The sequence below is a fragment of the Dendrobates tinctorius genome, unplaced genomic scaffold (genome assembly GCF_039654945.1).
Source record: "Dendrobates tinctorius isolate UK_male_01 unplaced genomic scaffold, ASM3965494v1 ptg000216l, whole genome shotgun sequence".
Classification (NCBI taxonomy): Eukaryota; Metazoa; Chordata; class Amphibia; order Anura; family Dendrobatidae; genus Dendrobates; species Dendrobates tinctorius.
In genome coordinates this window covers 7,263,209-7,286,409 of record NW_027361883.1, presented here as the reverse complement: position 1 = coordinate 7,286,409, position 23,201 = coordinate 7,263,209, and positions in this window count along the sequence as shown.

Here is a 23,201-nt window from a genome sequence, read left to right as displayed (position 1 = left end):
AATTTGGTGGGCGGGACCACTCTGGGTCCGATTTGGTGGGCGGGGCCTCTCAGGGTCCGATTTGGTGGGCGGGGCCCCACAGGGTCCGATTTGGTGGGCGGGGCCCCTCAGGGTCCGATTTGGTGGGCAGGGCCTCTCTGGGTCTGATTTGGTGGGTGGGGCCACTCTGGGTAAGATTTGGAGGCTGGGGTCGCTCAGCCTCCAATTTGGAGGCCGGGGTCGTTGAGCTTCCGATTTGGAGGCCGAGGTCAAAGAGCCTCTGATTTGGAGGCAAGGGTCGATGAGCTTCCGATTTGGAGGCCGGGGTGGCTCAGCCTCCGATTTGGTGTGTCGGCCCTTTAAGACTCATTTGGGTGCGCTGGCCCTTTAACAATCACTTTGGCGCGTTGGCCCTTTAAGAACTAGTTTGGCTCACTGGGCTTCTTTTAAATCCACTTTGGCGCACACATTCTCTCTCAGGGGCATGTGTCATGTGATGAAGCTAGATTTGCATTTGTGCTGTGAGTTTCGCTTTAAGAGCTGATATTATGTGGCAGAGGCTCTGTGCTGGGGTTCAAGTGAAGTTCGTAGGCTTTGGCATAGTAACTGGGTCTGCCTGCGCATATCAATGAGCTCAACTGTCATTTCAATCGCCTCAGGGCACGTTTTGCCATTTCCTATTGAAAAGCATTGGAGACAGTGCATTCCAATGACGGGAAAAAAATTTTCAAACGCAAATTGCGCAAAAACTACAAATCCGATCGACACGAAAAATACTTAGCACACCTCTCATGGACGCTGGCTTCGAAACGACACCTCAACGGAGTCTGTGCGTGTAGCGGTTCGGGCCGCATTAATTGCGGAAATCAACTTAATAATAATAATAATAAGAAGAAGAATAAGTTAGCAGCGTTCGGATTACAATATAGTGGTTTTTTCAAACCACTATAACTAGATGTGTATTTCTTGAAGGAAGTACAGATAGTGGTTTGAAATGGTGCCCGGGCTGCCCCTTTAAGAGACTTGCCTGCTGCCCCTGCAAGACTTTCAACTCAGGATACGATTTAACTGTGGGTGCCTCTCAGGGGCCACTTTGGCCTCATGGTCTGATTTTGTGGGTGGGGCCCCTCAGGGCCTGATTTTGTGAGTGGGGCCCCTCATGGTCCGATTTTGTGGGTGGGGCCCCTCAGGGTCCGATTTTGTGGGTGGGGCCCCTCAGGGTCCGATTTTGTGGCCGGGGCCACTCAGGGTCCGATTTGGTGGCCGGGGCCCCTCAGGGTCCGATTTGGTGGCCGGGGCCCCTCAGGGTCTGATTTGGTAGGTGTTGCCCCTCAAGGTCCGATTTTGTGGCTGGGGCCCCTCAGGGTCCGATTTTGTGGCCGGGGTCAATCAGGATCCGATTTTTGTGGCCGGAACCCCTCAGGGTCCAATTTTGCAGGTGTGGCCCCTCAGGGTCCGATTTTGTGGCCGGGGCCCGTCAGGGTCCGATTTTGTGGGTGGGACCTCTCAGGCTCCGATTTGGTGGGCGGGGCCCCTCAGGGTCCAATTTGGTGGGCAGGGCCCCTCAGGGTCCGATTTTGTGGGTTGGGCCCCTCAGGGTCCGATTTTGTGGCCGGGGCCCATCAGGGTCCGATTTTGTGGCCGGGGCCCCTCAGGGTCTGATTTTGTGGTTGGGTCCCCTCAGTGTCCGATTTTGTGGTTGGGGCCCCTCAGGGTCCGATTTTGTGGCCGCGGCCCCTCAGGGTCTGATTTTGTGGCCGTGGCCCCTCAGGGTCCGATTTTGTGGCAGGGACCCCTCTGGGTCCGATTTTGTGGGTGGGGCCCCTCTGGGTCCAATTTGGTGGGCGGGGCCACTCTGGGTCCAGTTTGGTGGGCGGGGCCTCTCAGGGTCCGATTTTGTGGTTGGGTCCCTTCAGGGTCCGATTTTGTGGTTGGGGCCCCTCAGGGTCCGATTTTGTGGCCGGGGCCTATCAGGGTCCAATTTTGTGACTGGGGCCCATCAGGGTCCGATTTTGTGGCCGTGGCCCCTCAGGGTCTGATTTTGTGGCAGGGGCCCCTCTGGGTCTGATTTGGTGGGCGGAGCCCCTCTGGGTCCAATTTGGTGGGCGGGACCACTCTGGGTCCAATTTGTTGGGCGGGACCACTCTGGGTCCGATTTGGTGGGCGGGGCCTCTCAGGGTCCGATTTGGTGGGCGGGGCCCCACAGGGTCCGATTTGGTGGGCGGGGCCACTCTGGGTAAGATTTGGAGGCTGGGGTCGCTCAGCCTCCAATTTGGAGGCCAGGGTCGATGAGCTTCCGATTTGGAGGCCGGGGTCGATGAGCCTCCGATTTGGAGGCCGGGGTGGCTCAGCCTCCGATTTGGAGGCCGGGGTGGCTCAGCCTCCGATTTGGAGGCCGGGGTGGCTCAGCCTCCGATTTGGAGGCCGGGGTGGCTCAGCCTCCGATTTGGAGGCCGGGGTGGCTCAGCCTCGTATTTGGAGGCCGGGGTGGATCAGCCTCTTATTTGGAGTCCGGGGTGGATCAGCCTCCGATTTGAAGGCCTGGGTCGATCAGCCTCCGATTTGGAGGCCGGGGTGGCTCAGCCTCCGATTTGGAGGCCGGGGTGGCTCAGCCTCCGATTTGGAGGCCGGGGTGGCTCAGCCTCCGATTTGGAGGCCGGGGTGGCTCAGCCTCCGATTTGGAGGCCGGGGTGGCTCAGCCTCCGATTTGGAGGCCGGGGTGGCTCAGCGTCCGATTTGGAGGCCGGGGTGGCTCAGCGTCCGATTTGGAGGCCGGGGTGGCTCAGCCTCCGATTTGGAGGCCGGGGTGGCTCAGCCTCCGATTTGGAGGCCGGGGTGGCTCAGCCTCCGATTTGGAGGCCGGGGTGGCTCAGCCTCCGATTTGGAGGCCGGGGTCGATCAGCCTCCGATTTGGATGCCGGGGTGGATCAGGCTCCCATTTGGAGGCCGGGGTGGATCAGGCTCCGATTTGGAGGCCGGGGTGGATCAGGCTCCGATTTGGAGGCCGAGGTGGCTCATTGTCCGATTTGGAGGCCGGGGTGGCTCAGCCTCTGATTTGGAGGCCGGGGTGGCTCAGTCTCCGATTTGGTGTGTCGGCCCTTTAAGACTCATTTGGGTGCGCTGGCCCTTTAACAATCACTTCGGCGCGTTGGCCCTTTAAGAGCTAGTTTGGCTGACTGGGCTTCTTTTAAATCCACTTTGGCGCACACATTCTCTCTCAGGGGCATGTGTCATGTGATGAAGCTAGATTTGCATTTGTGCTGTGGGTTTCACTTTAAGAGCTGATATTATGTGGCAGAGGCTCTGTGCTGGGGTTCAAGTGAAGTTCGTAGGCGTTGGCATAGTAACTGGGTCTGCCTGCGCATATCAATGAGCTCAACTGTCATTTCAATCGCCTCAGGGCACGTTTTGCCATTACCCATTGAAAAGCATTGGAGACAGTGCATTCCAATGACGGGAAAAAAAATTTTCAAACGCAAATTGCGCAAAAACTACAAATCCGATCGACACGAAAAATACTTAGCACACATCTCATGGACGCTGGCTTCGAAACGACACCTCAACGGAGTCTGTGCGTGTAGCGGTTCGGGCCGCATTAATTGCGGAAATCAACTTAATAATAATAATAAGAAGAACTAGATGTGTATTTCCTGAAGGAAGTACAGATAGTGGTTTGAAATGCTGCCCAGGCTGCCCCTTTTAAGAGAGACTTGCCTGCTGCACCTGCAAGACTTTCAACTCAGGATCCGTTTTAACTGTGGGTGCCTCTCAGGGGCCACTTTGGCCTCAGGGTCCGATTTTGAGGGTGGGGCCCTCAGGGCCCGATTTTGTGGGTGGGGCCCCTCAGGGGCTGATTTGGTGGGTGGGGCCCCTAAGGGTCCAATTTTGTGGCCGGGGCCCCTCAGGGTCTGATTTGGTGGTTGGGGCCCCTCAGGGTCCAATCTTGTGGCCGGGGCCCCTCAGGGTCTGATTTTGAGGGTGGGGCCCCTCAGGGTCTAATTTGGTGGGCGGGGCCCCTCAGGGTCTGATTTTGTGGGTTGGGCCCCTCAGGGTCCGATTTTGTGGCCGGGGCCCCTCAGGGTCCGATTTTGTGTCCGGGGCCCCTCAGGGTCCGATTTTGTGGCCGGTGCCTCTCAGGGTCCGATTTTGTGGTTGGGGCCGCTCAGGGTCCGATTTTGCGGCCGGAGCCTCTCAGGGTCCGATTTTGTGGTTGGGGCCCCTCAGGATCTGATTTTGTGGCCGGGGCCCCTGAGGGTCCAATTTTGTGGGTGGGGCCCCTCAGGGTCCGATTTTGTGGGTGGGTCCCCTCAGGATCCGATTTTGTGGTTGGGGCCCCTCAGGGTTCAATTTTGTAGGTGGGGTCCCTCAGGGTCCGATTTTGTGGCAGGGGCCCCTCAGGGTCCGATTTTGTGGCCGGGGCCCGTCAGGGTCCGATTTTGTGGCCGGGGCCCGTCAGGGTCCGATTTTGTGGTTGGGGCCCCTCAGGGTCCGATTTTGTGAGTGGGGCCACTCAGGGTCCGATGTTGTGGCCGGATCCCCTCAGGGTCTGATTTTGTGGGTGGGGCCCCTCAGGGTCCAATTTTGTGGGTGGGGCCCCTCAGGGTCCAATTTTGTGGGTGGGGCCCCTTAGGGTCTGATTTTGTGGGTGGGGCCCCTCAGGGTACAATTTGGTGGGAGGGGCCACTCTGGGTCTGATTTGGTGGGCGGGGCCAATCTGGGTCCGATTTGGTGGGCGGGGTCACTCTGGATCCGATTTGGTGAGCTGGGCCCCTCAGGGTCTGATTTGGTGGGCGGGATCTATCAGAGTCCGATTTGGTGGGCGGGGCCCCTCAGGGTCCAATTTGGTTGGCGGGGACCCTCGTGGTCCGATTTAGTGGGTGGGATCCCTCGGTGTCCGATTTGGTGGGCGGGGCCCCTCGGGGTCCGATTTGGTGGGTGGGGCCCCTCGGGGTCCGATTTGGTGGGTGGGGCCCCTCGGGGTCCGATTTGGTGAGCGGGGCCACTCTAGGTCTGATTTGGTGGGCGGGCCACTCTGGGTCCGATTTGGTGGGCGGGGCCCCTCAGAGTTCAATTTGGTCAGCGGGGACCCTCAGGGTCCGATTTTGTGGGTGGGGCCCCTCAGGGTCCGATTTTGTGGTTGGGGCCTTTCAGAATCTGATTTAGTGGGCGGGGCCCCTCAGGGTCCGATTTGGTGGGTGGAGCCCCTCAGGGTCCGATTTGGTGGGCGGGGCCCCTCAGGGTCCAATTTGGTGGGCGGGGCCCCTCAGAGTCCCATTTGGTGGGCGGGGCCCCTCAGGGTCCTATTTTGTGGGCGGGGCCATTCTGGGTCTGATTTGGTGGGCGGGGCCACTTTGGGTCCGATTTGGTGGACGGGGCCCTTCAGGGTCCAATTTGGTGGGCGGGGACACTGAGTCTGATTTTGTGGGTTGGGCCCCTCAGGGTCCGATTTTGTGGCCGGGGCCCCTCAGGGTCCGATTTTGTGTCCGGGGCCCCTCAGGGTCCAATTTTGTAACCGGTGCCTCTCAGGGTCCGATTTTGTGGTTGGGGCCCCTCAGGGTCCGATTTTTGGGGCCGGGGCCCCTCAGGGTCCGATTTTGCGGGTGGGGCACCTCAGGGTCCGATTTTGTGGGTGGGGCCCCTTAGGGTCCGATTTTGCGGGTGGGGCCCCTCAGGGTCCGATTTTGCGGGTGGGGCCCCTAAGGGTCCGATTTTGCCGGTGGGGCCCCTCAGGGTCCAATTTTGTGGCCGGGGCCCCTTAGGGTCCGATATTGCGGGTGGGGCCCCTCAGGGACCGATTTTGAGGGTGGGGCCCCTCAGGGTCTAATTTGGTGGGCGGGGCCCCTCAGGGTCCGATTTTGTGGCTGGGGCCCCTCAGGGTCTGATTTTGTGGCTGGGGTCCCTCAGGGTCTGATTTTGTGGGTGGGGTCCCTCAGGGTCCGATTTTGTGACCGGGGCCCCTCAGGGTCTGATTTTGTGGTTGGGGCCCCTCAGGGTCCGATTTTGTGGCCGGGGTCTCTCAGGGTCCGATTTTGTGGCTGGGGCCCCTCAGGGTCTGGATTTGTGGATGGGGCCCATCAGGGTCCGATTTTGTGGGTGGGGCCCCTCAGGGTCCGATTTTGTGGCTGGGGCCCCTCATGGTCTGATTTTGTGGCTGTGGCCCCTCAGGGTCTGATTTTGAGGGTGGGGCCCCTCAGGGTCTAATTTGGTGGGCGGGGCCCCTCAGGGTCCGATTTTGTGGGTGGGGCCCCTCAGGGTCCGATTTTGTGGGTGGGGCCCCTCAGGGTCCGATTTTGTGGTTGGGGCCCCTCAGGGTCTGATTTTGTGGGTGGGGCCCATCAGGGTCCTATTCTGTGGGTGGGGCCCCTCAGGGTCCGATTTTGTGACCTGGGACCCTCAGGGTCTGATTTTGTGGGTGGGGCCCCTCAGGATCAGATTTTGTGGCTGGGGTCCCTCAGGGTCTGATTTTGTGGGTGGGGCCCCTCAGGGTCCGATTTTTGTGGCCGGGGCCCCTTAGGGTCTGATTTTGTGACTGAGGCCACTCTGGGTTCGATTTTGTGGCCGGGGTCTCTCAGGGACCGATTTTGTGGGTGGGGCCCCTCAGCGACCGATTTTGAGGTTGGGGCCCCTCAGGGTCTAATTTGGTGGCGGGGCCCCTCAGGGTCCGATTTTGTGGGTGGGGTCCCTCATGGTCTGATTTTGTGGGTGGGGCCCCTCAGGTTCTGATTTTGTGGTTGGGGCCCCTCAGGTTCTGATTTTGTGGCTGGGGTCCCTCAGGGTCTCATTTTGTGGGTGGGGCCCCTCAGGGTCCGATTTTGTGACTGGGGCCCCTCAGGGTCTGATTTTGTGGTTGGGGCCCCTCAGGGTCCGATTTTGTGGCCGGGGTCTCTCAGGGTCCGATTTTGTGGCCGGGTCCCCTCAGGGTCTGGATTTGTGGGTGGGGCCCCTCTGGGTCCGATTTTGTGGGTGGGGCCCCTCAGAGTCCGATTTTGTGGCTGGGGCCCCTCAGGGTCTGATTTTGTGGCTGGGGCCCCTCGGTCTGATTTTGAGGGTGGGGTCCCTCAGGGTCTAATTTGGTGGGCGGGGCCCCTCAGGGTCTGATTTTGTGGATGGGGCCCCTCAGGGTCCGATTTCGTGACCTGGGCCCCTTAGGGTCTGATTTTGTGACTGGGGCCCCTCTGGGTTCGATTTTGTGGCCGGGGTCTCTCAGGGTACGATTTTGTGGGTGGGGCCCCTCAGGGTCTTATTTTGCGGCTGGGGTCCCTCAGGGTCTGGTTTTGTGGGTGGGGCCCCTCAGGGTCTGATTTTGTGACCGGGGCACCTCAGGGTCTGATTTTGTGGTTGGGGCCCCTGAGGGTCGTATTTTGTGACTGGGGCCCCTCTAGGTTCGATTTTGTGGCCGGGGTCTCTCAGGGTCCGATTTTGTGGTTGGGGCCCCTCAGGGTCTGATTTTGTGGCCGGGCCCACTCAGGGTCCGATTTTGTGGGTGGGGCCCCTTAGGGTCTGATTTTGTGGGTGGAGCCCCCTGGGTCCATTTTGGTGGGCGGGGCCACTCTGGGTCCGATTTAGTGGGCGGTGCCCCTCATGGTCCGATTTGGTGGGCGGGGCCCCTCATGGTCCGATTTGGTGGGCGGGGCCCCCTGGGACCGATTTGGTGGGCGGGGCCCCTCTGGGTCCGATTTGGTGGGCGGGGCCCTTCAGGGTCCGATTTGGTGGGAGGGGCACCTCTGGGTCCGATTTGGTGGGCGGGGCCCTTCAGGGTCCGATTTGGTGGGCGTGGTCAATCTGGGTCCGATTTGGTGGGCGGGGCTCCTTGGGGTCCGATTTGGTGGGCAGGGTCAATCTGGGTCCGATTTGGTGGGCGGGGCTCCTCAGGTTCCGATTTGGTGGGCGGGGCCCCTCAGGGTCCGATTTTATGGTCGGGGCCCCTCTGGGTCCGATTTGGTGGGCAGGGCCACTCTGGGTCCGATTTGATGGTCGGGGCCCTTCAGGGTCCGATTTGGTGGACGGGGTCACTCTGGGTCCGATTTGGTGGGCGGGGCTTCTCAGGGTCTGATTTGGTGGGCGGGGCTCCTCAGGGTCCGATTTGGTGGACGGGGCCCTTCAGGGTCCGATTTGGTGGGCGGGGACACTCGGAGTCTGATTTGGTGGGCGGGGCCCCTCAGGATCCGATTTGGTGGGCTGTGCTACTCTGGGTCTGATTTTTTGAGCGGGGCCACACTGGGTCCGATTTTGAGGCAAGGGTGGCTAAGCCTCCGATTTTGAGGCCGGGGTGGTTCAGCCTCCGATTTGGAGGCCGGGGTGGCTCAGCCTCCGATTTGGAGGCCGGGGTCACTCAGCTTTCGATTTGGCGCACCGGCCCTTTAAGACTCATTTCGGTGCGCTGGCCCTTTAAGAATCACTGTGGCACGTCGGCCCTTTAAGAGCCAGGGTGGCTCACTGGGCTTCTAAATCCACTTTGTCGTACATTCTCTCTCAGGGGCATGTGTCATGTGATGAAGCTAGATTTGCATTTGTGCTGTGGGTTTCACTTTAAGAGCTGATATTATGTGGCACAAGCTCTGTCCTTGGGATGTCATGTGACGTTCGTAGGCGTTGGCATAGTAACTGGGTCTGCCTGCGCATATCAATGAGCTCAACTGTCATTTCAATCGCCTCAGGGCACGTTTTGCCATTACCCATTGAAAAGCATTGGAGACAGTGCATTCCAATGACGGGAAAAAAAAATTTCAAACGCAAATTGCGCAAAAACTACAAATCCGATCGACACGAAAAATACTTAGCACACCTCTCATGGACGCTGGCTTCGAAACGACGCCTCAACGGCGTCTGTGCGTGTAGCGGTTCGGGCCGCATTAATTGCGGAAATCAACTTAATAATAATAAGAAGAAGAAGAAGAATAAGTTAGCAGCGTTCGGATTACAATATAGTGGTTTTTTCAAACCACTATAACTAGATGTGTATTTCCTGAAGGAAGTACAGATAGTGGTTTGAAATGGTGCCCGGGCTGCCCCTTTAAGAGAGACTTGCCTGCTGCCCCAGCAAGACTTTCAACTCAGGATCTGTTTTAACTGTGGGTGCCTCTCAGGGGCCACTTTGGCCTCAGGGTCCGATTTGGTGGGTGGGACCCCTCAGGGCCCGATTTTGTGGGTGGGGCCCCTCTGGGTCCGATTTTGTGGCCGGGGCACCTCTGGGTCCGAATTTGTGGGTGGGGCCCCTTAGGGTCCGATTTGGTGGACGGGGCCACTCAGGGTCCGATTTGGTGGGCGGGGCCACTCAGGGTCCAATTTGGTGGGCGGGGCCACTCAGGGTCCGATTTCGTGAGTGGGGCCCCTCAGAGTTCAATTTGGTCAGCGGTGCCCCTCAGGGTCCAATTTTGTTTTTGGGGCCTTTCAGAATCCGATTTAGTGGGTGGGGCCCCTCAGGGTCCGAATTGGTGGGCGGGGACCCTCAGGGTCCGATTTGGTGGGCGGGGACCCTCAGGGTCCGATTTGGTGGACGGGGCCCCTCAGGGTCCGATTTGGTGGGAGGGGTCCCTCAGGGTCCGATTTGGTGGGCGGTGCCACTCTTGGTCTGATTTGGTGGGCGGGGCCACTCTGGGTCCGATTTGGTGGGCGGGGCACATCAGGGTCCAATTTGGTGGGCGGGGACACTGAGTGATTTTGTGGGTTGGGCCCCTCAGGGTCCGATTTTGTGGCCGGGGCCCCTCAGGGTCCGATTTTGTGGCCGGTGCCTCTCAGGGTCCGATTTTGTGGTTGGGGCCCCTCAGGGTCCGATTTTGTGTCCGGAGCCTCTCAGGGTCCGATTTTGTGGTTGGGGCCCCTCAGGATCTGATTTTGTGGCCGGGGCCCCTCAGGGTCCGATTTTGTGGCCGGGGCCCCTCAGGGTACAATTTTGTGGGTGGGGCCCCTCAGGGTCCAGTTTTTTGGCCGAGGCCCCTCAGGGTCCAATTTTGTGGGTGGGGCCCCTCAGGGTCCAATTTTGTGGGTGGGGCCCCTCAGGGTCCAATTTTGTGGGTGGGGCCCTTCAGGGTCCGATTTTGTGGTTGGGGCACCTCAGGGTTCGATTTTGTGGTTGGGGCCCCTCAGGATCCAATTTTGTGAGCGGGGCCCTCAGGGTCTGATTTTGTGGGTGGGGCCCCTCAGGGTCCGATATTGTGGTTGGGGCCCCTCAGGGTCTGAATTGGTGGGTGGGATCTATCAGAGTCCGATTTGGTGGGCGGGGCCCCTCCGGGTCCGATTTGGTGGGCGGGATCCCTCGGGGTCCGATTTGGTGGGCGGGGCCCCTCGGGGTCCGATTTGGTGGGCGGGGAACCTCGTGGTCTGATTTGGTAGGCGGGCCACTCTGGGTCCGATTTGGTCAGCGGGGCCCCTCAGGGTCCGATTTTGTGGTTGGGGCCTTTCAGAATCCAAATTAGTGGGCGGGGCCCCTCAGTGTCCGATTTGGTGGGCGGGGCCCCTCAGGGTCCGATTTTGTGGCCGGGTCACCTCAGGGTCTGGATTTGTGGGTGGGGCCCCTCAGGGTCTGATTTTGTGGGTGGGGCCCCTCAGAGTCCGATTTTGTTGCTGGGGCCCCTCAGGGTCTGATTTTGTGGCTGGGGCCCCTCAGGGTCCGATTTTGAGGGTGGGGCTCCTCAGGGTCTAATTTGGTGGGCGGGGCCCCTCAGGGTCTGATTTTGTGGGTTCGGCCCCTCAGGGTCCGATTTTGTGGCCGGGGCCCCTCAGGGTCCGATTTTGTGTCGGGGGCCCCTCAGGGTCCGATTTTGTGGCCGGTGCCTCTCATGGTCCGATTTTGTGGTTGGGGCCCCTCAGGGTCCGATTTTGCGGCCGGAGCCTCTCAGGGTCTGATTTTGTGGTTGGGGCCCCTTCAGGATCTGATTTTGTGGCCGGGGTCCCTGAGGGTCCGATTTTGTGGGTGGGGCCCCTCAGGGTCCGATTTTGTGGGTGGGGCCCCTCAGGATCCGATTTTGTGGTTGGGGCCCCTCAGGGTTCAATTTTGTAGGTGGGGTCCCTCAGGGTCCGATTTTGTGGCCGGGGCCCCTCAGGGTCCGATTTTGTGTCCGGGGCCCCTCAGAGTCCGATTTTGTGAGTGGGGCCAATCAGGGTCCGATACTGTGGCCGGATCCCCTCAGGGTCCAATTTTGTGGCCGGGGCCCCTCAGGGTCCAATTTTGTGGGTGGGGCCCCTTAGGGTCCGATTTTGTTGGTGGGGCCCCTCAGGGTATAATTTGGTGGGCGGGGCCACTCTGGGTCTGATTTGGTGGGCGGGGCCACTCTGGGTCCGATTTGGTGGGCGGGGCCACTCTGGTTCTGATTTGGTGAGCTGGGCCCCTCAGGGTCTGATTTGGTGGGCCGGATCTATCAGAGTTCGATTTGGTGGGCGGGACCCCTCAGCGTCCAATTTGGTTGGCGGGGACCCTCTGGGTCCGATTTGGTGGGCGGGATCCCTCGGGGTCCGATTTGGTGGGCGGGGCCCCTCGGGGTCTGATTTGATGGGCGGGGCCCCTTGGGGTCCGATTTGGTGGGTGGGTCCCCTCGGGGTCCGATTTGGTGAGCGGGGCCACTCTAGGTCTGATTTGGTGGGCGGGCCACTCTGGGTCCGATTTGGTGGGCGGGGCCCCTCAGAGTTCAATTTGGTCAGCGGGGACCCTCAGGGTCTGATTTTGTGTGTGGGGCCCCTCAGGGTCCGATTTTGTGGTTGGGGCCTTTCAGAATCCGATTTGGTGGGTGGGGCCCCTCAGGTTCCGATTTGGTGGGCTGGGCCCTCAGGATCCGATTTGGTGGGCGGGTCCCCTCAGGGTTCCATTTGGTGGGCGGGGCCCCTCAGGGTCCAATTTGGTGGGCGGGGCCACTCTGGGTCTGATTTGGTGGGCGGGGCCACTTTGGGTCCGATTTGGTGGATGGGGCCCTTCAGGGTCCAATTTGGTGGGCGGGGACACTGAGTCTGATTTTGTGTCCGGGGCCCCTCAGGGTCTGATTTTGTGGCCGGGGCCCCTCAGGGTCCAATTTTGTGTCCGGGGCCCCTCAGGGTCCGATTTTGTAGCCGGTGCCTCTCAGGGTCCGATTTTGTGGTTGGGGCCCCTCATGGTCTGATTTTTGGGGCCAGGGCCCCTCAGGGTCCGATTTTGCGGGTGGAGCCCCTCAGGGTCCGATTTTGCGGGTGGGGCCCCTCAGGGTCCGATTTTGCGGGTGGGGCCCCTCAGGGTCCGATTTTGCGGGTGGGGCCCCTTAGGGTACGATTTTGCAGGTGGGGTCCCTCAGGGTCCGATTTTGTGGCCGGGGCCCCTCAGGGTCCGATTTTGTGGCCGGAGCCCCTCAGGGACCGATTTTGAGGGTGGGGCCCGTCAGGGTCTAATTTGGTGGGCGGGGCCCCTCAGGGTCCGATTTTGTGGGCGGGGCCCCTCAGGGACCGATTTTGTGGGTGGGGCCCCTCACGGTCCGATTTTGTGGCTGGGGCCCCTCAGGGTCTGATTTTGTGGCTGGGGTCCCTCAGGGTCTGATTTTGTGGGTGGGGCCCCTCAGGGTCCGATTTTGTGACCGGGGCCCCTCAGGGTCTGATTTTGTGGTTGGGGCCCCTCAGGGTCCGATTTTGTGGCCGGGGTCTCTCAGGGTCCGATTTTGTGGCTGGGGCCCCTCAGGGTCTGGATTTGTGGGTGGGGCCCATCAGGGTCCGATTTTGTGGGTGGGGCCCCTCAGGGTCCTATTTTGTGGCTGGGGCCCCTCATGGTCTGATTTTGTTACTGTGGCCCCTCAGGGTCTGATTTTGAGGGTGGGGCCCCTCAGGGTCTAATTTGGTGGGCGGGGCCCCTCATGGTCCGATTTTGTGGGTGGGGCCCCTCAGGGTCCGATTTTGTGGCTGGGGCCCCTCAGGGTCTGATTTTGTGGGTGGGGCCCCTCAGGGTCCGATTCTGTGGGTGAGGCCCCTCAGGGTCCGATTTTGTGACCGGGGACCCTCAGGGTCTGATTTTGTGGGTGGGGCCCCTCAGGGTCCGATTTTGTGGCCGGGGAACCTTAGGGTCTGATTTTGTGACTGAGGCCCCTCTGGGATCGATTTTGTGGCCGGGGTCTCTCAGGGTCCGATTTTGTGGGTGGGGCCCCTCAGCGACCAATTTTGAGGGTGGGGCCCCTCAGGGTCTAATTTGGTGGGCGGGGCCCCTCAGGGTCCGATTTTGTGGGTGGGGTCCCTCATGGTCTGATTTTGTGGGTGGGGCCCCTCAGGTTCTGATTTTGTGGTTGGGGCCCCTCAGGTTCTGATTTTGTGGCTGGGGTCCCTCAGGGTCTGATTTTGTGGGTGGGGCCCCTCAGGGTCTGATTTTGTGGTTGGGGCCCCTCAGGGTCCGATTTTGTGGCCGGGGTCTCTCAGGGTTTGATTTTGTGGCCGGGTCCCTTCAGGGTCTGGATTTGTGGGTGGGGCCCCTCAGGGTCTGATTTTGTGGGTGGGGCCCCTCAGAGTCCGATTTTGTGGCTGGGGCCCCTCAGGGTCTGATTTTGTGGCTGGGGCTCCTCAGGGTCTGATTTTGAGGGTGGGGCCCCTCAGGGTCTAATTTGGTGGGTGGGGCCCCTCAGGGTCTGATTTTGTGGGTGGGGCCCCTCCGGGTCCGATTTCGTGACCTGGGCCCCTTAGGGTCTGATTTTGTGACTGGGGCCCCTCTGGGTTCGATTTTGTGGCCGGGGTCTCTCAGGGTCCGATTTTGTGGGTGGGGCCCCTCAGGGTCTTATCTTGTGGCTGGGACCCATCAGGGTCTGATTTTGTGGGTGGGGCCCCTCAGGGTCTGATTTTGTGGGTGGGGCCCCTCAGGGTCCGATTTTGTGGGTGGGGCCCCTCAAGGTCTGATTTTGTGACCGGGGCCCCTCAGGGTCCGATTTTGTGGTTGGGGCCTTTCAGAATCCGATTTGGTGGGTGGGGCCCCTCAGGTTCCGATTTGGTGGGCTGGGCCCTCAGGATCCGATTTGGTGGGCGGGTCCCCTCAGGGTTCCATTTGGTGGGCGGGGCCCCTCAGGGTCCAATTTGGTGGGCGGGGCCACTCTGGGTCTGATTTGGTGGGCGGGGCCACTTTATGTCCGATTTGGTGGATGGGGCCCTTCAGGGTCCAATTTGGTGGGCGGGGACACTGAGTCTGATTTTGTGTCCGGGGCCCCTCAGGGTCTGATTTTGTGGCCGGGGCCCCTCAGGGTCCAATTTTGTGTCCGGGGCCCCTCAGGGTCCGATTTTGTAGCCGGTGCCTCTCAGGGTCCGATTTTGTGGTTGGGGCCCCTCAGGGTCTGATTTTTGGGGCCAGGGCCCCTCAGGGTCCGATTTTGCGGGTGGAGCCCCTCAGGGTCCGATTTTGCGGGTGGGGCCCCTCAGGGTCCGATTTTGCGGGTGGGGCCCCTCAGGGTCCGATTTTGCGGGTGGGGCCCCTCAGGGTCCGATTTTGCGGGTGGGGCCCCTTAGGGTACGATTTTGCAGGTGGGGTCCCTCAGGGTCCGATTTTGTGGCCGGGGCCCCTCAGGGTCCGATTTTGTGGCCGGAGCCCCTCAGGGACCGATTTTGAGGGTGGGGCCCGTCAGGGTCTAATTTGGTGGGCGGGGCCCCTCAGGGTCCGATTTTGTGGGCGGGGCCCCTCAGGAACCGATTTTGTGGGTGGGGCCCCTCACGGTCCGATTTTGTGGCTGGGGCCCCTCAGGGTCCGATTTTGTGGCTGGGGTCCCTCAGGGTCTGATTTTGTGGGTGGGGCCCCTCAGGGTCCGATTTTGTGACCGGGGCCCCTCAGGGTCTGATTTTGTGGTTGGGGCCCCTCAGGGTCCGATTTTGTGGCCGGGGTCTCTCAGGGTCCGATTTTGTGGCTGGGGCCCCTCAGGGTCTGGATTTGTGGGTGGGGCCCATCAGGGTCCGATTTTGTGGGTGGGGCCCCTCAGGGTCCGATTCTGTGGGTGAGGCCCCTCAGGGTCCGATTTTGTGACCGGGGACCCTCAGGGTCTGAATTTGTGGGTGGGGCCCCTCAGGGTCCGATTTTGTGGCCGGGGCACCTTAGGGTCTGATTTTGTGACTGAGGCCCCTCTGGGATCGATTTTGTGGCCGGGGTCTCTCAGGGTCCGATTTTGTGGGTGGGGCCCCTCAGCGATCGATTTTGTGGCCGGGGTCTCTCAGGGTCCGATTTTGTGGGTGGGGCCCCTCAGGGTCCGATTTTGAGGGTGGGGTCCCTCATGGTCTGATTTTGTGGGTGGGGCCCCTCAGGTTCTGATTTTGTGGTTGGGGCCCCTCAGGTTCTGATTTTGTGGCTGGGGCCCCTCAGGGTCTGATTTTGTGGGTGGGGCCCCTCAGGGTCCGATTTTGTGACTGGGGCCCCTCAGGATCTGATTTTGTGGTTGGGGCCCCTCAGGGTCCGATTTTGTGGCCGGGGTCTCTCAGGGTTTGATTTTGTGGCCGGGTCCCTTCAGGGTCTGGATTTGTGGGTGGGGCCCCTCAGGGTCTGATTTTGTGGGTGGGGCCCCTCAGAGTCCGATTTTGTGGCTGGGGCCCCTCAGGGTCTGATTTTGTGGCTGGGGCTCCTCAGGGTCTGATTTTGAGGGTGGGGCCCCTCAGGGTCTAATTTGGTGGGTGGGGCCCCTCAGGGTCTGATTTTGTGGGTGGGGCCCCTCAGGGTCCGATTTCGTGACCTGGGCCCCTTAGGGTCTGATTTTGTGACTGGGGCCCCTCTGGGTTCGATTTTGTGGCCGGGGTCTCTCAGGGTCCGATTTTGTGGGTGGGGCCCCTCAGGGTCTTATCTTGTGGCTGGGACCCCTCAGGGTCTGGTTTTGTGGGTGGGGCCCCTCAGGGTCTGATTTTGTGGGTGGGGCCCCTCAGGGTCCGATTTTGTGGGTGGGGCCCCTCAGGGTCCGATTTTGTGACCGGGGCACCTCAGTGTCTGATTTTGTGGTTGGGGCCCCTGAGGGTCCTATTTTGTGACTGGGGCCCCTCTAGGTTCGATTTTGTGGCCGGGGTCTCTCAGGGTCTGATTTTGTGGTTGGGGCCCCTCAGGGTCTGATTTTGTGGGTGGAGACCCCTGGGTCCATTTTGGTGGGCGGGGCCACTCTGGGTCCGATTTAGTGGGCGGTGCCCCTCATGGTCCGATTTGGTGGGTGGGGCCCCTCATGGTCTGATTTGGTGGGCTGGGCCCCCCTGGGTCCGATTTGGTGGTAGGGGCCCCTCTGGGTCCGATTTGGTGGGCGGGGCCCTTCAGGGTCCAATTTGGTGGGCGGGGTCAATCTGGGTCCGATTTGGTGGGCGGGGCTCCTCAGGTTCCGATTTGGTGGGCGGGGCCCCTCAGGGTCCGATTTGATGGGCGGGGCCCCTCTGGGTCCGATTTGGTGGGCGGGGGCACTCGGAGTCTGATTTGGTGGGCGGGGCCCCTCAGGATCCGATTTGTTGGCTGTGCTACTGTGGGTCTGATTTTTTGAGCGGGGCCACACTGGGTCCGATTTGGAGGCCAGGGTGGCTCAGCCTCCGATTTGGAGGCCGGGGTGGTTCAGCCTCTGATTTGGAGGCCGGCCCTTTAAGACTCATTTCAGTGCGCTGGCCCTTTAAGAATCACTGTGGCACGTCGGCCCTTTAAGAGCCAGGGTGGCTCACTGGGCTTCTAAATCCACTTTGTCGCACATTCTCTCTCAGGGGCATGTGTCATGTGATGAAGCTAGATTTGCATTTGTGCTGTGGGTTTCACTTTAAGAGCTGATATTATGTGGCAGAAGCTCTGTCCTTGGGATGTCATGTGACGTTCGTAGGCGTTGGCATAGTAACTGGTTCTGCCTGCGCATATCAATGAGCTCAACTGTCATTTCAATCGCCTCAGGGCACGTTTTGCCATTACCCATTGAAAAGCATTGAGACAGTGCATTCCAATGACGGGAAAAAAAAAATTTCAAACGCAAATTGCGCAAAAACTACAAATCCGATCGACACGAAAAATACTTAGCACACATCTCGTAGACGCTGGCTTCGAAACAACACCTCAACGGCGTCTGTGCGTGTAGCGGTTCGGGCCGCATTAATTGCGGAAATCAACTTAATAATAATAATAAGAAGAAGAAGAAGAATAAGTTAGCAGCGTTCGGATTACAATATAGTGGTTTCTTCAAACCACTATAATAATACTTTACACTTTACATTTCAGAGGAGACTTGTACAGACAATAGACATTACAGCATAACAATAATCACATAGATTATAACAGATACCAAGAGGAGTGAGGGCCCTGCTCACAAGCTTACAGTCTATGAGGGAAAAAGGGGAGACACGAAAGGTGGGTGGTAACAGTTGCCCTGATTGTATGGACCAGCCGTAATGTTAAGTGTGTAACAGTACAGACACAGAGGGCTAATGGATGTATAAAGCATGTGGGAACATGATGCGGGGATTCTGGTTATGGTAAAACTTTTGGCTGTGCCACACAGGGATAGATTAGGTTAATATGTTGAGGTGGTAGGCCACTCTGAATAAATGTGCTTTCAGGGCACGCTTAAAATTGTAGGTATTGGGGACTAATCGTATTGACCTGGGAAGTGCATTCCAAAGAATTGGCACAGCACGTGTATAGTTTTGGAGACGGGAGTGGGAGGTTCTGATTATTGAGGATGCTAACCTCAGGTCATCAGCTGAACGGAGGGTGCAGGTAGGGTGGTAGACTGCAATGAGGGAGGAGATGTAGGGTGGTGCTGAACCTTGGAGTGCTTTGTGGGTGAGGGTCCTCTAGACCATCAGCGCTCGGCGCCGTGGCTGCAGTGCCAGCAAAAGGATAGAATATATACAATTGCGCCAAGTGCGCACAGTAATGCTTTGTACTGTGGCTTATAGCTTAGCCACTGACAGGCGCTGACTCTAACCTCTAAGCCATAACAACAGTCACAACCAAGGGTAGGGGATTCATAATGTCATTCGCCGTAACAAACATCCGTCATCATACACACCATAAGCCTCTATACTAGCTCATGGCCGAGCGGCCACGTGACTCTTTTATAGCGGCGTCCTTCCGGGCACTTCCTAGTGGACCAATCAGAGCAGGAACGGGACCTGCGCATGTGACCTCCGACCTCCAATGAGAGGTCGTCCCACGGGCATGCTCAGTAAGCAAAATACAGGACTTAGTCTCTGGAATGTCTACTTACTGCTGACTCAAACATGGGGTTACAGCAGAGCCTGAAGGAGCAACCAGACACCTAGCATTAGACTGGGCAAGGCGCCTGGACCAATGTCTCTGCTGAGCAGGAATCTCTGCGGCCGCAGAGAAATGGGAGACCGCAGAGGACATGGCTTGAGATTCCCCCTGTGCAGTTGGGGAAACTCAACACCTAACAAACTGTCCCTAACTTACACTTAATCACCAAGTTAGAGTCCATAAAGTGCATAGACGACCTGCAGTCCGCAGTAAAAACACTGCTTTCCTTCACATCACCATCTCCTCTCCTTGCGTTTGGTGGCGCCACCTCCATAGGTTCAGATGGTGGCAAAACAACAGGATTAGAAGGGAGTAAAGGAATCTCTTGCTTTGTAACACCTCTCTCACTGAGTCATATCCTCGTCCAATGAGGTGGATGGAGAGCAAGAACATCCTTCAGGTGATCCAATAGTCCACTCCTGAACTGACATCTCAGCACAGAGTCATCCCAGGATGCCTCGATGGACCTCAGAGCAAGAGCTTCCCATGAAAGAGACTCATGATTGTGTCCTCTGCCACACTGACCCGGTCAGGCTCCTCAAAAATAAGTCCTAAGGCCTCAAAGAACCTATCCAGAGACACATGCTCAGGGGCAGAAGCAGGTAAAGAGGAAGCCCAAGATGGAGATCCCTCCCACAGTAAGGAAATGATTATCCCCACCTGCTAACTCTCATCTCCAGAGGATCGGGGTCTAAGAGAAAATAATAGCTTGCAACTCTCCTTAAACATACGTAACCTCTCCTTTTCCCAGAAGAAGGTATCTGGGAGCATAACTGTAGGTTCAGAAAAGTGCAATGAGATATCAACAGTGTTAGAGTGCTTATAGACAGACTGGGAAGAAAATCCTTGGAAAGATTTTACCTGAGTCAGAAAGTTCCCTGTGCAGGTGGTTATGAGTCGAGGCCAAGGCCGTATTTTTCATAGACAGATCCTGCATTGTGTCAGACTATCCATTGGATCCACCAAGGTATGGAGTGGATCCATAGTAAGCAGAGCAGAGAAAAAAACCTAGCTGTTTCAGGTTGGTTATAATGTAATGCCTGCTGCAGCCAAGTAGCACACAACCTCCACCAGGCGTGCGGGTGAAGGAAAAACAGGTACACTCACAATGAAACCACAGAACAGCAGGCAGGAGCAACTAGGTGGAGGAAGAGTAGTCACAAAAGCCAGGTCAGCAACAGAGAGGGAACGAAGTACCAGAGTTCACAGCAATACACGTGGTCAGAATCAAGCCAGATAATCAGCAATGGTCGGAAGTGGATTAGACAAAGACAGAAACAGGTCAGGATGCAAACCAAGTCGAAACCAGGGAATTAGCACACAAATGGGTAACACTGAGTCAGGATGGGAATAGGGGAAAACAGAGACATGGGATCAGATAGCAATCGTAGCAGGACCAATAAGAGCAATCAGAGTCAGCTACAGCAGCTCTAGACAGAAACTATAACCAACATCGCCTGCAGAAAGCAACAGCGACATATAGCAAACCTGAACCCAGACTGAGGCTGAGAAAGGTTAACCCCTATATGACCAGACCAGGAAAAAGGGAAAACAGGACTCCAACCCTGGTCTGGATCATGACAATTGTTACCTACAGACCAGCTATTTAAAATGGTGGTTTTCCGCCACACGTATAACATATAAGTTCGCTCCAAATTCAGCCATTTCTGGCCTCCATTGAAATTTTGTTACAGTGTCTTAGCAAAGTTATTGACACCAGTTTGCTGATAAAAATAATTACCTACAGGCAGGCCATTTAAAACTGTGGTTTGTATGGCAGACTAGAGATGAGCGAAACGTTTCGGCCAAATTCAGAATCCGCCGACTTTTGCTAAAGTCGGGTTTCGCCGATCGAAACCCGACCATAGCGTGAGGTCGGCCATAAGGTCGCAGACTTGAGCGCCAAAGTCACGTTTCCCACAATCCTTCCAGCGCCTACTCTCAACCAATCATGAAGGACGCACACTGTGGGCAACGCGATTACGTCACCACCATGTTAGAGAAGGGCATGGAAGTGATTGGCTGGCTTTGTGTGGCGTCACAGTGCCTATAAAAGGCCGTGACCGCTGACCGCCATTTTACTTCTGCCGATCTTAGCATAGGGAGAGGTTGCTGCTGATCGTTCTCAATAGGGAGAGTGTTTAGGCAGGGAAAAAGTAAAAAAAAAATGCTTGTACTGATAGTGAATGTCACTGTAAAACACAACTGTATAGTGTGCAGTGACAGGGGAGGATATATTTGTGTGCAGCAGCTCTGTTGGTGATTAGGCTGGCTCCCTGATAGCTGCATTGCTGTTTGCACACTGCCGTTCAGAGTGCTTTTTTAAAAGCAAAATTTTTTTTTTCCTTTTCTCTGCACAATAGATACTGAGCGTAAATTTTTTCACACACCGTATAGAGGTGTACGCTCCTCACACACTACCGTGTACCGGCTGGTATCACGGACAAATACATGCTACATGTGTGTGACTCCGTAAAAAAATACACGGAGATTAACATTTTTCCATACATACACCGTATAGAGGTGTACGATTATCAAATAGTATCGGATATCTGGTGTTTTTATTACGGTCACATCTCCACAGAGTCAGCGTGTGTGTGACACTCCGTAAATACATATACGGACATTTCCATTTCTCCATACACCGTATTGACTGCTGTCCGATTATCAAACAGTATCGGATATCTGGTGTTCTTATTACGGTCAGTGCACATCTACACAGAGTCAGTGTGTGTGTGCGTGTGAGACACTCTGTAAAGACATATACGGAGATTGACATTTTCACCAACAATGTATACAGCTGTACACATACACTTCTGATACAGTACCATATATCTGCTGGTTGGATTACGGTCAAATACATACTGGGTGAGCGTCTGTGACTCCCAAAATATATACAGAGATTTCAATTTTTACATACACCTTACAAAGCTGTACGCTCCTCATACAGTATCATTTCTCTGCTGGTATTTTTGGTACATTTTCCCAAACATGAGGAAGTCTGGTGGAAGAGACCGCGGATGTGGGCGGGGGGGGGCGCAGCTGGTACTGATCGTGGTGGTGGTGGTGCATCTGCTGGTATTGCCAAATGCACAATAGCAGCTAGCGCAGGAGGTGTTTAGCCTGCGTCATCGTCTGGCACAAGAAGGCCTTTAAGGTTCCCTTTTCTGGGAGTAGGTAAACCACTTTTAGAGCCGGAGCATCAGGAACAGGTTTTGGCTTACATTGCCGAAACAGCCTCCAGCTCTATTGCCTCGTCTTCTGAAGTTACAAAAGCTGCAAGCACAGAGTCGTCAGTGCAGGCCTCTGGTCAGGAACAACACCTTTCGTTGTGTCCCTCACCCACACCAAAAGTGAAGGATGCTGCAGCACACACTTCAGATTACTCCATGGAGCTCTTTTCACATACCATTCCTGGGTTATCAAGTCAAATCCTGAATTCCCCAGTCCAAGATGAATCTGACATGAAGTGCAATGATGCACAGCCACTGCTAGATGAATCTGCTGGTACATTCACCCAGAGCACTACATTGCCCTCGCAGTCTACTGAGTCTGTATCAGACCCTGATGAGACTCAGGTGCCCCTTCCCGTTTACTATACCACCTTACACGGTGACACAGAGGAAGGTGCAGATGACATTGAAGACAAGGTCATGGATGACCCAGTTGTTGACCCAGATTGGCATCCATTGGGCGAAGAGGGTGCTGGTGACAATAGGTCAGAACAGGAGAAGGATCCGCAGCAGGCATTGTCATCGCAGCAGTGGTTATCCGGCAGGCCCGTAGCTGTCAAAAAACTTGGCGAGAAAACTAAAAGAGTTGCAGGACAGCTTGGCCAGACGGTCAAATTAGCACAGCATGCAAGCCCTGAAAATTTGCACCATATTAGGAAGAGTGCAGTGTGGCACTCTTTTGAACAAAATCCTACTGATGACACAAAGGTTATCTGTAAGACGTGCCGTTGGACCTTTAGCAGAGGGAAAAATCTAAGAAATTTGAATACCAGTTGCATGCTTAGACATTTAACCAACATGCAATTGCAAGCATGGACGGACTACAAAAGCTCAGGTCGCACATGTGCACCTGCTCCGACTGAAGTTAGCCGGCAACGCTCCATCGCTTCCCCCACTGTAAGGCCACTGCTAAGCACACCACCATCAAGAAAAGTTGAGGTGAAGTCGCTAGGCCAAACCAGTCAGACAATCACAATATTTTCACGAGGAAACACTGAATCTAGGCCATCAACACCTCACCATCACCAACCCCTTCTCAGTCCGTCATGTCCAATACTAGTTCCCCCATATGCAGCTCTCAAGTCCAGCTCACCCTACCAGACACTCTGAGTAGGACAAGAAAGTACTCCACCTCTCATCCCGTCCCGCACGCTCGGTGCCTTGGGGTGATCCTCGACTCTGCGCTCTCTTTCAAGCCACATATCCAAGCCCTCGCCTCCTCCTGCCGCCTCAAACTCAAAAATATTTCCCGGATCCACTCATTCCTCAACCACGAAACCACAAAAACACTAGGGCATGCTCTTGTCATCTCCCGCCTCGACTACTGCAACCTCCTATTCTCTGGCCTCCCCTCTAGCACTCTGGCTCCGCTCCAGTCCATCCTACACTCTGCTGCCCGACTAATCCACCTGTCTCCCCGCTATTCCCCAGCCTTCCCCCTAGGCCAGGCCCTTCACTGGCTTCCTATTGCCCATAGGCTCCAATTCAAAACCCTAACCATGACATACAAAACCATCCACAACCTCTCTCCTCCATACATCTGTGACAAGGTCTCTAGGTACCTACCCGCACGCAACCTTCGATCATCTCAAGATCTCCTTCTCTACTCCCCCTTATCTCTTCTTCCCACAACTGCATACAAGACTTCTCCCGTGCTTCCCCCATACTCTGGAACTCTCTGCCTCAACACATCAGACTCTCACTATCAATGGAAACCTTCAAGAAGAACCTGAAGACACACTTGTTTCGACAAGCCTACAGCCTGCAATGATCCTCGGTCTACTGAACCACCGCACGACCTACTCTACCCTCTCCTACAG